This window comes from Sphaerodactylus townsendi, linkage group LG13 (assembly GCF_021028975.2).
Source record: "Sphaerodactylus townsendi isolate TG3544 linkage group LG13, MPM_Stown_v2.3, whole genome shotgun sequence".
Classification (NCBI taxonomy): Eukaryota; Metazoa; Chordata; class Lepidosauria; order Squamata; family Sphaerodactylidae; genus Sphaerodactylus; species Sphaerodactylus townsendi.
Window position 1 is genome coordinate 42,264,212 of NC_059437.1, and position 15,976 is coordinate 42,280,187.

At 50.4% G+C, this 15,976-nt stretch overlaps 1 protein-coding gene across 3 annotated transcripts in view; it reads right to left on the reverse strand.

Moving 5' to 3' along the window:
• NOS1 (nitric oxide synthase 1) overlaps window positions 1–15,976 on the reverse strand; it is a 211,668-nt gene that overhangs the window by 133,832 nt on the left and 61,860 nt on the right. For 2 of the 3 annotated variants that reach the window (XM_048514671.1, XM_048514674.1), the window contains exon 1: window positions 1,705–1,871. The exons of the other annotated variant lie outside the window; for it this stretch is intronic. The gene's annotated coding sequence lies outside the window, so the exon portion shown is untranslated. Of the gene's footprint in view, window positions 1–1,704; window positions 1,872–15,976 lie in introns of those variants that run through there. 3 annotated transcript variants of the gene reach the window in all.

A 15,976-nucleotide genomic window follows, 5' to 3' on the forward strand; every position in this document is an offset into this window, starting at 1 on the left:
CAGGGCTACCTGGCTTCAGCGGCTTTCCCAACACTTTGGCATGGATCCCCCTGGGCACCCTTCCTCCTCAGCCATACTGCCTAGCGCCCTCAGAAACAGCACTGCTCTCCCACCTGGGTTCAAATCCTGGCTAGCGCGATGGATTGGCAAGCCACCCCTTTCCCCTGGACCTCAGATGGAAAGAAGGAAGCCTGGCCAAGTTGTGCAGAGAGGGCGGGGAAGGGGATCCAAAACGACCCCACACATTTGGACCCGAACCTACAGGCGACCAAAAGCCCCCCTCCCCAAACTCGAGCTGGGCTTTTCTTCCCCGATTCCGCCCCTCCTCTCGAGATCCTTTCATCTCCCGGCAGATGGAAAGGTTAATTTATGGAGACTAATTCTAGCTGGCTGCGGCGCAGAGGCTTTCCACGTGAAAAGGCGAAGGCGACGCAGATGCGGGAAGCGCGCGGCCCCAGCTGGAGCCGGGAGGAGCGGACAGACGGGGCCGGAACCAGCCGGGACCCAATTCCACGAACCGATCCGGAGACCAGCCTTGCCCGGTTCCACACCTGAGTCAACCGCTGGAAGGCAAAGGCGCTCCATCTAGGGCTCGTGCCCCAACCCTATTGATGTGAAATGGACCTGTGCTGAGCAGGTAGAGCCGTGTTCTGGACACGTGTGGAATGCAAGGTGGAGAGGGAAGGAAGAAAAACCCGTTTGGAAGGACCCGGGCTGGCTTGAGACCAAACGTGCAGAGCCCCGGTCCTTCCAGCGCGGGCTTCTTCTCGACTGGGTTTAGGGTGCCCCAGATCCCGATCTTACGGCCGCTCCTTTGCCCAGAGCCAGAAAACCACGCCAAATTAGGATCTTCCCGCCGCAAACCTTCCTAGCAAAAGCGACGGAGTTCCCAGGAACTCCACGGACCGGGCAAAGAGCTGGCACAACTCTGCCAGGACAGCCATGGGCTGCGGTCCGGCTGCTGCTTCTTCCCGCAGCCCAAACTCTGCCTTGGGGAAGAGGGATTAGGGAACGTGTGAATAGAGAGAGGAGACCCCCAAACGCCTCGGGGGCTAAGAGGACAGGGAGTGGAAGGGCAGTTGGGTGGGCAGGTGTCCCAGGACCGCTCTCCCCGACCTCCCTGGCTCGTTTGCGGGCCCGAGCAAACAGCTCCCAAAGGAGCCCAGGTGGGACCCTCCGGTCCGGTGCAGGAAGGTCCATTCTCCAGCGCTGCTAAGTTTTTCCGACCCCGCCAACCGCTTCGACCCAAGCACGGCTGTGGGATGGAGGAGGTTGAGCCGCGCTCTGGTTAGGACCAAGCAGAGTCTCGAGGAGTTGAAGGGCCCTTGGCCAAGAGCGGGACCGATCCACCGACCGCGGGAGCGCCAAGCACAAGGTGGGCGCGGGAGGACGCCCGCTGACCCCCGAGCGCCCGGGCCGCGCTGCCGTCGAGCTCGCCCTTCCAAACCCCAGGACCCCTCCCCGCCCCATTTCTCCGCCGCCACAGGAATCGGAGCCCGGCCACAGACTCTCCCCCTGCCAGTGCACACGATCGCCTCCGAGCATGTCAGAAGAGCGCTCTGGAATCTCTCCCGCTGAAGCGGAGCTCGGAGTTGAGGGGCGGACATCCAGACTGGGGAAGGGGAGCGAGGAGAAAACGTGGTGCATTCATGAGCCCCCACCCCACCCCACCCCACCCCTAACTCTTCGGGACCTTCGGCTCACCTGGTGCCAGGCGGCGTCCCCCTCCGTCGAGTCCTTCGGGGGTGGCTGACTCCGGAGCGGCTGCGGTTTCCACGGGCGCTCCTTCCCTTCCCTTCTTCCCCGCCCCTTCACGGCTGCCGCTCCGCTTCTCACCGGATCGGGGTTTGTGTGTTGGGAGGGGGGAGGGGGGAGGCCGGAGCGAGGCCAGCCGGCCGGTGGGCTGCGGAGCCGAGCTGCGCCCCGCGCTCCCCGCCCGGGCCCCCTTTAAGCGCTCCGCGCAAAACCGAATTAAGCCCGACGGCCAACCAGTGGGGCTCAGCCGGCCTCGCCGCCACCTCGTCAGGCAGCCTTTTATATAAGCGCGTCAGCTCCACGCCCCGCCGGGGGGGACCGGCGGCAGCAGCAGAAGCGGTCCACTCCCTCTGCCAGCCCCACGGCTACCCCCTCCAAGAGGCTTGACCCCGGAGGGGCTCAGGCACAGCCCCAGCTGCCCCGCCTGAACTCCCCTCGAAGCCCCCCCCCCCGTACAGGAGGAGTTTCTTCCTCTGCTAGCCCCCCAAAGTGCACCCTGGTTCCCGCTGGATACAGGCTGAGGGGGTGCGTGGTTACTCATAAGTAGACCACACGGTGCTCATAGGGCTTTCTCCCTAGGCAACCTGGGGGGAAAGGCTGTAAACCCTCCTGAGTTGAGCCGGATTTGCTCGGCATGTATAGGCAGGTGGATTTAATCTGGATTAACATCTACATTTACATTTTACAATCACCCATAGGGATTAGGATGGATTTGGCCAAAAAGGAGCGTGGAGGGAAGGGAAATGTCACTTTAACAAAGAGTGGGGAGTGGGAGTGTGTGTGTGGGGGGAAGAACAACAAAGACACTCCTTCCAAACAGCGTTGGTTTATTATGGACTAGGATCATCACAAATGAGGACTTGTGGAACATTGCAATACCTGGATCTATAGAACCAGCACTGCCATTTTAAAATCATAATTCCTGCTAGAAGGATGGTTACACGGCTTACTATTCGCCCTCCCTCTACAACAACAATTCTGAGTTCTTGGTTTTACCCTGACCAAGGTATTACTGGCCTTCCGCTTTTGTTCAGAGTTATAGGTTAGACTACAACACAGGAGCCTGGAACGTAATGGGGAAGCAGGAATGCATTGCCTCGGAGAGTGGTGGAGTCTCCTTCTTTGGAGGTTTTTAAACAGAGGCTGGGTGAACCTATGTCGGGAGTGCTTTGACTGTGTCTTCCTGCAGGGCAGTGGGCTCTTGGGGTCTCTTCCAACTCTATGATTGGGGTCTCTTCCAACTCTATGATTCTATGATTTGAAGCCAGGCCTTGCTGAAAACAAGGGCAACCACCAGCCGTTTCACACCACACCACACCCTTTTCGGAAAAGCTCAGCAAGTCGAACCTGACCCTCAGCAGAAAACACAGCTGCTTGCTTCTGAACTCTGCGGAAAGATCTGCGGCAGAAGGCAAAAATCAAAGCCTGCCTGCGCACCTTTTCATCCCTGCCCCCTCCATACCTGCACTTTTTCAAGTTCAGCAGATCTCATGTTTGACATCATTCCCCAGCCTTTGTAATTGTTCCTCATTTCCATGGTAACACCACACACACATACACAGATATAGATACACAAAGTCTGTTCCTGATCAAGAGTTCCCTTTTTCTTTTACCTGATCAAAAAAAGAAATCAAAAGAAGAAAGGGTAAAGAAAGGAAGAAAAAGGAAGGCAGATCTAAAGGACCACTTCTGGCTATCTGCATATGCAAACTTGCCACTTTCAGATCAAGGCAGGGAGCCTCTGGAGAGTTCCAGACACTCCAGTTTCAGAAGGTTTACTTAAAAGTTTAAAAAAAAAGTTGAAAAGGGTGGCGCTTTGGGTTGAGAGCTTTCAGGTTGCCCCATCAGAGCAAACAAAGGAAATCAATTGACCCTTTAGCTCTCCACTATGCCTGTGCACTGCAAAACTTTCAGAGAAGTCTTTGGTAATGTGGGCAGCCTTTTTGGGAACTTAAGAACCAGTTTTCAGGGCCGGGATAAAACCACCAGACATGGACCTACAGGAGAAAAAGACCAACCACACATGAAGCATCTTTCTTGGACTCAGCAGAGGCTTATTGGGGAAAATGGCACTTGGGAACAACACCTGCTCTGGGTGATGCCCCCCCGCCCCCGTAGCCGGGGGCAGGGCTTAAAGCAGGGCTCAGATGGGCACCTGGGTCGACCTGCTGCCACAAAGCCCGTCCGAGCCCCCCAGCCTCCCAGCAGGCTGCTTTTTGCCCTCCCCAGGCCCCGAGGAGGGCAGAAGCCAGCCTGCAGGGAGGTGAGGGAAGGGCACTGTGGTGGTTTGCCAGCCACTGTCCATCCGAGCCACCCCTGAGCCCCATTCTGATGGCCAGGGTAGGGAAGGAGGTGGCTCGGATGGGCACCACAGCAGTGGGATGGGAAAAAAGCATAAATAGGCAGCTAGGGATAGTGAACAATGGCCTTTGAAGTCTGTACACTAACACACAGAGCTTGGGAAATAAACAAAATGAACATGAACTGTTAACACGACAAAGCAAATATGATATAACAGACATCACAGAAACGTGGTGGGATGAATCTCATGATTGGAATGTAATAATTGAAGGATATAACCTATTTCAAAGAGATAGAGCAACGAGGAAAGAAGGAGGAGCATTATACATCAGGGATGATTACACCAGTAAGCAGGTCCATGACTTAAATCCTGGAAGCCAGGCTGAAAGCATCTGGGTAAAAATTAAGGGACAGAGAAACAACAGAGATCTCATTGTGCGGGTTCTATTATAGACTGAAAAGTTGGATGAGCCAGACTGAAAAGTTGGATGATGTCTTCCTGAAGCAGATGACCAAACTTTCAGAAAGAAGAGTAGTCATAGTAATGGGCGATTTCAATTATCCTGATATTTGTTGGGAGTCAAACTCTGCCAAGCCTAGGTCCAACAAATGCCTCCCTTGCCTTGCAGACAATTTCATGGCCCAGAAGGTGGAAAAGGCAACAAAGGGATCCACTATTTTAGATCTGCTCCTAACCAACAATGCTGACCTGTGTATTGTCGAAGGCTTTCATGGCCAGATTCAACTGGTTGTTGCGGGTTTTTTGGTGATACGCCTCTAAAGATGCCAGCCACAGATGCAGGTGAAACACTAGGAACAAATGCCACACCACGGCCACACAGCCCGGAAAACCCACCACAACCAATGATGACCTGGTTAATGGGGTGATCCTTAGGTGTATTGTCAAAGGCTTTCATGGCCAGATTCAACTGGTTGTTGCGGGTTTTTCGGCGATACGCCTCTGAAGTGACCATGTCCTCCTGGAGTTTGTCATACAATGGAAAGGGGATGCCAAGCGTAGTCAGACATGCATTCCAGACTTTATGAAAGCTGATTTCAGTAAACTTAGGAAACGACTGGATTCTATGGTTAAGAATACTAAAAGAGGAAGGGAGCTTCTCAAAAGTGAGATCTTGAAGGCGCAATTTCAAACTGTTCCAATGAGGAGGAACAATGGGAGGTGTCTAAGGAAACCAGGATGGATGTCTAAAGAACTTTTAACTGAGCTGAGATTTAAAAGGGACATATACAAGAAAAGTAAAAAAAGGTGAGCAATTCAAACCAGGGAGCAATTCAAACAAATAGCAAGGGAAAAGTCAGAAAAGCTAAAGTTCAGAATGAGCTCAGGCTTGCCAGAGAGGTTAAAAATGATGTTTTTAAAAAAACTTTTTGGTAATGTCCATAGCAAAAGAAAGAAAAAGGATATGACACAGCCATTGCATGGAGAAGATGGCAAAATGCTAACAGGGGATGGAGAATAGGCAGAACTACTCAATATTATCTTTGCCTCAGCCAGAGGCGTAGCAAGGGGGGAAAGCGCCCAGTGCACTGGTGTGTCCTCCGCTCCCACCCCGGAATGCCCCTGCCATGCCCCAGAACGCCCTCACCACACCCCCACAGGGGCGCACCCCTGGTGTGTCGCACCCCCCCTGTCCCCTTGGAGCTACGCCTCTGGCCTCAATCTTTTCCCAAAAGGAAAATAGTGCCCAGCCAGGGGGAAATGGAACAAAAGATACAGTAGGGGAGATTCAGCTCAGAATAAAGAGGTAGTATATGAATACCTGGCTACTTTAAATGAATTCAGTTCTCCAGAACCTGATGAACTACATTGCAGTGTACTATAAGAAATGGCAGAACTAATCTCAGAACCACTTGCTACAATCTTTCAGAATTCCTGGAGATCAGGAGAGGACTCTGTGAACTGGAGGAGAGCTAATGTCCCCATCTCCAAAAAGAGCGAAAAAGTGGACCCAAACAATTACTGCTCAGTCAGTCTGACATCAAAAACAAGAAAGATTCTAGAGTGGGTCATTAAACAGGCAATCTGTGAGAACTTACAAGGGAATACTGTGGTCACTAAAAGTCAACATGCCAGACTAATCATATCTCTTTTTTTGAAAGCGTGACAAGCTTGGTAGATGAAGGAAATATTGTGGATGTAAAATACCTTGATTTTAGTAAGGCCTTTGACAAGGTGCCCCATGATATCCTTGCAAGCAAGCTAGTAAAATGTGGGCTAGACAGTGCTACTGTTAGACCGATTTGTAATTGGTTGACAGAACAAATCCAAAGGGTGCTCACCAATGACTCATCATCCTGGAGAGAAGTGACTAGTTGGGTACTGCAGACTTCTGTTCTGGGTCCAGTGCTACTCAATATGTCTATCAATGACTTGGATGATGAAATAGAGGGCATGCTAATCAGATTTGCAGATGGCACCAAATTTGGAGGGGTAGCTAATACCCTAGAGGTCAGGGTCAGAGATCAAGATGACCTGGGCAGATTGGAGAGCTGGCCAAAACTAGCAAAATGAATTTCATCAGAGATAAATGTAAGATACTACACTTAGGCAGAAAAAAGGAAATGCACAGATATAGGATGGGCGACACCTGGCTTGACAACAGTACATGTGAAAGGGATCTAGGAATCTGAGTGGACCACAAACTGAACATGAGTCAGCAGTGTGATGCAGCAGCCAAGAAAGCCAATGAAATTCTGGGCTGCATCAATAGGAATATAGTGTCTAGATCAGTGGTGGTGAACCTATGGCACTCCAGATGTTCATGGACTACAATTCCCATCAGCCCCTGCCAGCATGCCCAATTGGGAATTGTAGTTCATGAACATCTGGAGTGCAATAGATTCACCACCACAGGTCTAAATAGAATGACTTATCAGTACCTCTCTATTCTGCACTGGTCAGACCTCACCTGGAATACTTTGTCCGTGGGGGGGGGGGGGGCGAGGCATATCAAGGGCAAATGACGTCCGGAGACAAATAGTCTCTGGGTGCCTCCCCCCACCCCCATGCAGTGGTGGGATCCAAAAATTTTAATAACAGGTTCCGATGGTGGTGGGATTCAAACAGTGGCACCACTGCACACACACACCTTCAGTCCCTATTGGGCAGGGAGGTTGCTTTAGTAACCCCTTCTTGGCACTCAGAAAAAAATTAGTAACCCCTTCTAGAGAAGTGGTGAGAACTGGTTGGATCCCACCTCTGCCCCCACGTGACCAGGAAGTCGGCGAGGCAGCAGAACTTCCTGCTGCCTCATCATCTTCTGGAGCCCTTGACCCCGCCTATGTCATCATCAACATGGGCCGGGTCAAGGGCACTCGGCTGCCCCCTATTTTACGAGGCAAGGGATTACAGTCCCACTATAAATACAGTTAATTTCTAAGTCAAAAACTGAAAAACCGCCAGGTGGGACTCATACTGGAGATTTACTGACCCAGATGCCACACTTTATTAAAGAGAGGATTTGCATCTTGCAATTTGGCTACCAACATATTTTGGGCGCAGTGCCCTACAAGGGGTGGTGCCAGGTAGAGAGGATGAAGCTCAAGCTTCCATGTGTAGGAAGATCCATGAGGACGGTAAAAGATGAGAAGTAAAAACTAATTAACTGAAGCGAGTAGAAAAATGCCAAAAGGGGCCCGTTCCCCTCCACCCTTTGGCCTGCCGAGGACATCCAGATGTTATCCATCATCCCTGGCTAATGGAAACCTAATTATCCCCCCATTTGGATGCAGAGCGAACTAATTCAATATAAAGGCATCTGCTCCAAAGAGCCCAGCAGGAGAGCCTGCCTGGCAGATCAGAGACATTTTCACACGGGGCGGGCGGGGCGGGGCGGGGCGGGGCGGGGAGGGGCGGGGCGGGGCGGGGAGGGGAGGGGCTACTGCCTCCCTGCCAGCACAACTCTGGAGGAAGGTGAGGGACCAAACCAGCCCAGCCCAGCAGTCAAAGGGAGCCAAGCACCAGTGAACAGTGGGGAGTGTCTGCCATGCAGGCCAAGCTTCCGCTGCGTCTCAAACATTCCCTTCCTGTTTCAAACCCACTTCCGGGGATGCCTTGCCCAGGGAACTCAGAAATGTAAGCAATGGGTCTTAACCAGAGGTGGGATCCAGCAGGTTCTCACCAGTTCCCGAGAGTGGGTTACTAATTATTTGTGTGTGCCGAGAGGGGGTTACTAATCGGGTCTGATTTTCCGTTAGAAATTCCATAAGGTCCAAAAATCATAAAGTCCTGTTGTTTCCTATGTGGCTGGTTAGCGAAGGTCGAAAACGGGATAATTCTCCCTGTTGGGCTGTTTTAAAAACATGTTTTAGAAATATGGTAAAGTTCCTTGTTTAAGGAAAGTATCCTTCTTTTGATTTCTAGAAACAAAATTAAGTATTTGAAAGTATTAAGTATTTGACAGGCAGTCAATTAGAGGAGAAGTAGTTGTTTCTGTTGGCAGTAGGCGATAGGACTTGCTATAATGAGTTTAAATTATGGACAGAAAGATACCAGCTGGAAATTAGGAACTTTTTTTACAGTAAGAATTTTTTACAGTAACAGAGAAATTATTAATGCCCCGCCCCCGGAATGCCCGGCCACGCCCCCGTTGTGCCCCGCCCAGCCTCATTGGCGCTACGCCACTGTTTGAATCCAATCACCATGGGAACCTGTTACTACAAGTTTTGGATCCCACCACTGGTCTTAACACAATCCTGAGAATCCAGAACCATCTTGGGTGCTTGCTGTGGGGATCGCTTATCTTCAGGGAACAAGAACCATTTCTGCTGACCCGTTTGAGGGAGGGGTGCTTCCACTAAGGTGTTGACGGATTACTGCGCAGAGAGGCGGTAACAAACTGATTCAAAGAATTAAAAGGAAATGTTTATTACAGAATTATGTTTAAGATAAGAAAGAAGAGGGACAGAGATAGCCTGCTGCTATCTCACCACCAGCAAGTGACGAAGAGGAACACTTCACTTCTGAGAAAAAGCAGGACATTAGACTTGAGAGTATCAGTCTAAGGGCAGACAAGAGGTGACACAAACGGATGGAGGGTCACTAATCTTACAGCCCTTATCCAACCTTATTTAGCTAACGTAAGTCTTCTTCTCAGTTCCTCTGCATGCTAGACACTGCTGCTTCCAACATAATTTCAGGCCAAAGACTGCCAACTGACCAAAACAAGATATCCGAGTTGCTCTTATATCATCACCACCAGTGGTGGGATCCAGCAGGTTCTCACAGGTTCCCAAGAGTAGGTTACTAATTATTTGCATGTGCCGAGAGGGGGTTACTAATAGGTGATTTTGCCACGTGATTTTTGCCTTAGTTACCCTCTCAGCAGTAGCGCGCAGAACTTGAAGCAGTCTAGCAGGAGGTGCACCGCCGTGTGTGGCAGCCTGCGCCTGCATGCATTCGTTTCCCGCCCCAGGACCAGCGCAGTGGCTGTGCCCTTGTCACAGCCCCGCCCAGGAATGCCCCGCCCCTGGAATGCCCATCCGCGCCCCCATTGTGCCCCGCCCAGCCCCATTGGTGCTACGCCACAGTTTGAATCCCACCACCATGGAAATCTGTTACTAAAATTTTTGGATCCCACCACTGATCACCACCGCTTTGATCAGCAGCTGAAGCTGGAACTGCGCTTTGTAGCTACGCATGTTTGGGAAGTTTCTGCAAATCTACTTGCTGTTGGGGACTCAGCAATCTTAGGCGGGCCACATCTAAGCCCCAAGAGGGTATCTGTATTTCCAAAGCTTCCATCAGACACCATTAGTTGGAAGTAAGCTGCATTGATCGCAGAGGGACTTACTCCTGTATAAAAACACTACAAATTACAACTGAATCACCATTCGCTGCAGACTGGCCCCTTCCGCCCATGCAGAATAATGCACATTCAATCCACTTTCACAAGTGTTTGCAAGTGGATTTTGCTATTCCGCACAGTAAAATCCAGCTTCAAAGGGCATTGAAAGTGGATTGAAAGTGCATTATTCTGCATGTGCGGAAGGGGCCTAAGGGAGGTCAGCTCATTCAGGAAACAAAAAAAGCCGCATTCCACCTTCCAGAGTACAGAGGTCCCATAAAAAGCATCTCACCGCCATTATATACAAAAATTATTATTATTATTTATTCTACTTGTAAACTGCTCTTCCCATCAGATGGGCTTGGTGCAATGGACATCAACAAGTTAACCAATTTTAAAAGCCCTTCTGGATTCCCAATGGTCTGTTGACGCCAAAATCCTGTTCCAACAGTGGCGAGGGAGATGTCTCAAGGAGGCTCACAAACAGGGAATGAAGAAGATTGCTTTGAGACTCCTTTTGCTAGAGAAAAACAGGGTAAAAAAATCTTCATCTTCTTCCTCCTCCTTACACCCAGAGGTGGGATCCAGCAGGTTCTCACAGGTTCCTGAGAGTAGGTTACTAATTATTTGTGTGTGCCGAGAGGAGGTTACTAATTGGTGATTTTGCCACGTGATTTTTGCCTTAGTTACGCCCCTCCTCTCAGCAGTAGCGCGCAGAACTTGAAGCAGTCTAGCAGGAGGTGCACCGGCGTGCGTGGCAGCCTGCGCCTGCGTGCATTTGTTTCCCGCCCAAGGACCGGCGTAGCGGCTGCGTCCTTGCCACAGCCCCGCCCAGGAATGCCCCGCCCCGGAATGCCCGGCCACACCCCCGTCGTGCCCCGCCCAGCCCCATTGGTGCTATGCCACAGTTTGAATTCCACCACCATGGGAACCTGTTACTAAAATTTTTGGATCCCACCACTGCTTACACCCCAACAAGGTGACATACAAAGACCCTTACAACAACCCTGTGAGATAAGTTAAATAGTGTTGCCCCCTGTGGCTTAGGCAATTTCTGGCTTTTAGAAATACAGTTCCGAGTCAGCAGAATTTGACATGAGGTGAGGCCTCGGTGGGATAAAATGCCATAGAAACCACCCTCCAAAGCAGACATTTTCTCTGGGAAACTCTGTTTGGACATCAATTGTAATTCTAGGAGACCTCCAGGCCACACTGGGAGGTTGGTAGCCCTAGGTTAGTCAGAGCTGGGAAACGGAGGGCCTTAGGCTATAGACTTACTAGCCTAACAGTTCATTCAGCCCTGCCTATCCTTTGGCAATGGAACGTCAAAAAGGCAGTGTATGAATACATCCAAATCAACCAATAGATAAAGTGACTGCAAGAAGCCTTAACTTCAAGTCACTGTGAGCCAGACCCTGGGAGAGTATTTTGAAGCCCAAGAGACAATTACAGGCTTGATTGTTTGACGCAGTTGCAACCTAAAGGAATACAGAAAGCTTGGTGGAGGGACACCGTTCAATTAAAATCACTATAATGCCACGGGACAACTTTCATTACCGTGGCCCAGGTTAAGAAAAGGGATGGAAATGTAATTCAATATTAATGGCGAGGGGGGGGGGGAAGAAACCAACAAAACAAGCTATTTAAAAAGTCCAGAGTAATCTCAAATTGCAATCGGTATATGGTAATCTCTCTTTGCACAGTTTTCTCCCCTGCAACCAAGGTTTCATTTCCCCCTCTCTCTAGGAAAAGACCTATAAAGATGCTTGTAAAGAAGCTAATTACGGGAGTAGTTAATCAAAAGAGCCCCAGGAGCAACCCTACGGAACACCAAGCGGTTGGAAATTGGGACAGTTTATCAGATGTATCACTAATCCTTTTTGAAGGAATGTGGTGGGGCTTTTTTTCCTTTCACAACTGAGATCTGACTGTTTACGGTCACCGTCCAATTTTGCCCATTTGAACACCAGGCATGCCACCTTTTGAGTGCGGCCCCCTTGAAAAGAATTGCAGGTTCAGAAGAACTGGGTCAGACTTGTAGAATCCGCTGCATCTCAAAGGCCCGAGGCTAGTTACTCAACCTGTTCCTTCCTGTCTCAACTGCAAATGATCACAGCTGGTATCTCTTCACCTCTTCCAGTTCAGTACTCTTCAGGCACATTCCAGCTGGATTTAAGCACTTTTAACGTCCCAGTGATTACAACAGGAGGTGGACTGCCGTGACCCACCACGGGGCCCCCAGACCAAGTTCTCATTGCATTTAAAAGACTGCCTGCCAGAGGTTTTCATAGAGCTGGCAAGCACCTCGCCTGCCCTCCGAGTTGTGGATTATCCAGACCCCTGGAACCTCACACCCCTAGCCTGTTTCTGAAAGGGAGAGATTTCAGCAGCAGATGGTTGATGCTTCAATTGCAACTTAATAAGAGCAATACATATTTATATACCGTAAGGATCTCAGTCTTCAAAAGAGCTGTATGCATAATGACATGGTAGTCCTTGAAAGGAGTCATATAAAGATAGGATACTGTTGGTGGTGGAAACGTCCACCAAGTCAAGCCGGCTTAGGGTGACCCTTTAGGGTTCTCAAGCCAAGAGTTGAACAGAGATGATTTACTATTTTCTGACTTCCTTGGTGGTCTCTTATCCTAGTACTAACTAGGGCTGACCCTGCTTAGCTTTTGAGAGCTGACGATTTTGCTAGCCTGGGTTAGTCAGGTCATAGAACCATAGAGTTGGAAGAGACCCCAAGGGCCATCAAGTCCAACTCCCTGCCATGCAGGAACACACAGCCAAAGCACTCCTGACATCCAGCCTCTCTTTAAAAACCTCCAAAGGAGGAGATTCCACCACTCTCTGAGGCAGTGGATTCCACTGTTGCACAGCCCTGACAGTCAGGAAGTTCTTCCTAATGTTTAGGTGGAATCTCTTTCCTGCACCTTGAATCCATTACTCGTAGCCAGGGTACTATTGCTATACCCATTTAGCAAAGGGGAGGAGAATGATGAGGTTGCCTATGTGTAACAGACTTGTGATACCCTCTGTGATACCCCTCTGAAGATGCCAGCCACAGATGTCGGCAAAATGTTAGGAACAAGATCCACCAGACCATGGCCACACAGCCCAGAAAACCCACCAGAACCAGTTGAATCCAGCCGTGAAAGCCTTCGACAATACATTGCCTATGTGAACTTGTGGTCAAGATGAGATTCAGACTTTTAAGGTCCCAGGTCAAAGTGCACTTGCCTCGTTACTACACTATCCTATCCTCATGAGACTTACAAAAGAACCCTGACCACAGTCACAACAAACTTCTAAATAACAGTAACTCAATGAGCTGAAAAGCAGACAACTCTGCTTGCCTGCACTGCTGGAAACCACAGCACCATCACACACTTACCTGGGATCACGTTTTCATTAAATTTAGTGGGGCAGACGTCAGAGTCACCTGTGTAAGACCGTGTCACAGAAGCTCAACTTCAAATGCACTGTGCCGTGAGTAAACTGGTCTAGTTAACATTTCCCACCACTCAGTCAAACATTTCCTTTCAAGGCAGGTCAGAATGATTAAGAGCAGTGGGCTAAAATCTGGAGAACTGAGTTTGATTTTCCATTTCCTCCTCACTCTCTCAGCCCCATCTTTCTCACAAGGTGTGTCTGTTGTGGGGTGGGAAAGGGAAGATTATTGTAAGAAGGTTTGAGTCTCCTTGAAGCGAAAAAGCAGGGTATAAAAACTAACTCTTCTTCTAATATAATAAATGCAAATGACATTGAAATTCAGTTCAAAATGGTAAGGTGGGCAGGGGGAGATCCTCACCTGGAGGTAGATTCAGGCACAACAGATGGGCTGCCACAACAGCTTCTTCCTGCCATTCATCTCATAACCTGAGGAAACCACATGAACCACATGGATGTGAGCATGTCAGATCTGTGGGGTTCCAACAAGTTCTATGCAGACCACACTCTAACCAAGAATTAGGCCTGGTTAACTTGGGGGCAGCAGCAAGCTGTTGTAAGGTTCTCTGTCTGCTCCCCATCATCTTCTGTAGCAAGCAGTGAAAAGCACTTTTGTCCGTCCAAGGGCCTTTCCCCACTTACCTTAAGCCCCGCGCTACTCTCCGAAAATAGTGCGGTGTCCCCCGGCACTCCCCACAACAGGGGTGGTGACAGCGCAGCCGCCCCGATGCTGCCGCTGTCACGCCCCCTCAGCACGTGGCATCCCTGGCGCTCTTTTAAATGACGCCTTGTGATGACCCCGCACAGAGCTGAGAGCAGCGTGCGGCATAGGGGGGATTAAGGTAAGTGGGGAAAGGCCCCAAGACTCCAAAATGCGGCTTACAGCGCAATCATCTGACTTGGTAAGGCAGATCCGGAACACAGCCTACTGCTCTTTGGTGATATTTCCTCAAGGGAACATCCCGTTGATCAGAATCCATGTTAGTGTGTTGGAGATACTAGTGCATTAAGTAACCTTAGGCACCAAGTTGAGTACGGTTATTAATCTATCCCGCTCATGTGTGTGGATTTGTGCATACATATACATGCTCACACACTAGTGGGGCCGTGTGCTGTCTGAACATCCATCCAGAGCCGTAGCTAGACCAGAGTGCACCCGGTGCACACTCTGGCTTTTGCAGCCCCTGCACAGTGCCCCCCCTGCGACACACACACACCCCCACGCACCCCACTTACTTTTAGGAAAGGAGCAGTCCGGAGAAGAAGGCCGGAAGCCCACCTGCGTTGCCTGGGCCTGGTGGGAACTACATTTCCCAGGAGCCCCTGGGAAATGTAGTTCCCACCAGGCCCAGGCAACGCAGGCAAACTTCTGGCTTGCTCCATTCCTAAAAGTAAGTGGGGTGGTGCGCTGCAGGGGGGTGGGGGAGGGGGATTTTCCCGCCCCCCATGTGACTAGAAATGGTGCGCCCAGTGCGTTGCACACCCCCTATCCCCTGGTGGCTTCACCACTGCATCCATCTATATAGATCTACACACACAGTGTGTATAAAACATGGCATGATAGCACGAGCCACAGTTCATGATGAACGGTTGGTGTGTCCACACTATTCCGTACGCCCAGCAGGCTGGCTCTCCCTTGTTCTCTCTCTCTGACGTTAGTCTTTAAACACCCATTTAGCCTATAGCTCAGCATCTTTTGCAGGATAAACACAACAACAGTAGCCTGCGATTAACTGATCGAAAAGATTCAGAGTTGGTGGGGGAAGTAGAGAAACCACCCATTCCAAGAGCAAGATAGGAAGAAAGGAAGGCTGCCAACCTGTCTGCAAGGGGGCCACACCTTCTTGAGACCCAGATGAATCACTCCTGCCTTTCTGCAACCTGTCCTGAACTTGGACTATTCTTTCCCACAGACCTCTTCAGGGCCTTGAAATATGGGACTGTAGGAGAGGGTGTCTATTCTGTAGTGTTTGATCATCGACCGCCTCCCGGTGCTTCGCTCTCCTGATACGACAGCCGCTGTTCCAGCTTCTCTGCCGCCCCCTGCCCGCTCTATGTCACACAGGGCTACAGAGATTCCCACTCTGCAATGAGAGTCATCTGCCAGAAGAAACGCACTGCATTCTCTCCAGGGGACTGAATAGAGGTAAGCTCAGGATTTTGCGCCTCTGACAAAACACAGCACTGAGTTAGCGCTCTTAAGACCTTACCCTAAGCAGGGAGGATTTCCACAGATGCTCCTGAGATTTTTTTTCAAAAGCCCTAATATCCTGCAAGGCTGTGCCCCGAATCATGCTGAGCCACAGTTCCCAGAGCAGCAGTGGCAGTGGCTTAGGAATGAGCCGGCGACTCACGTATCACAACTCGGAGCAACTTTGAGGGATTACAATGCCGGCTGGAGGGGAGGATAAAGAAGCAGCTCGGCATATTTATACTAAATGCTCCCAAGCCTATGTAAACCATATGCCCACAGACGCAGCAGATGAGAGTAGGTGGCTTGGCTCAGAAGCAGGCTTGAATCGGGACCGTGACACGGTTGGTTCTTTCCCTGCTCCTCTTTAGGAAGAGAGGGAGAGTTTATTCTAAGCCTTGCCTTGAGATGGCAGTGATCTACCATGTTGCACCCATGCCAGCAAAAAGGCCTCCACGTCCCTCGGGGT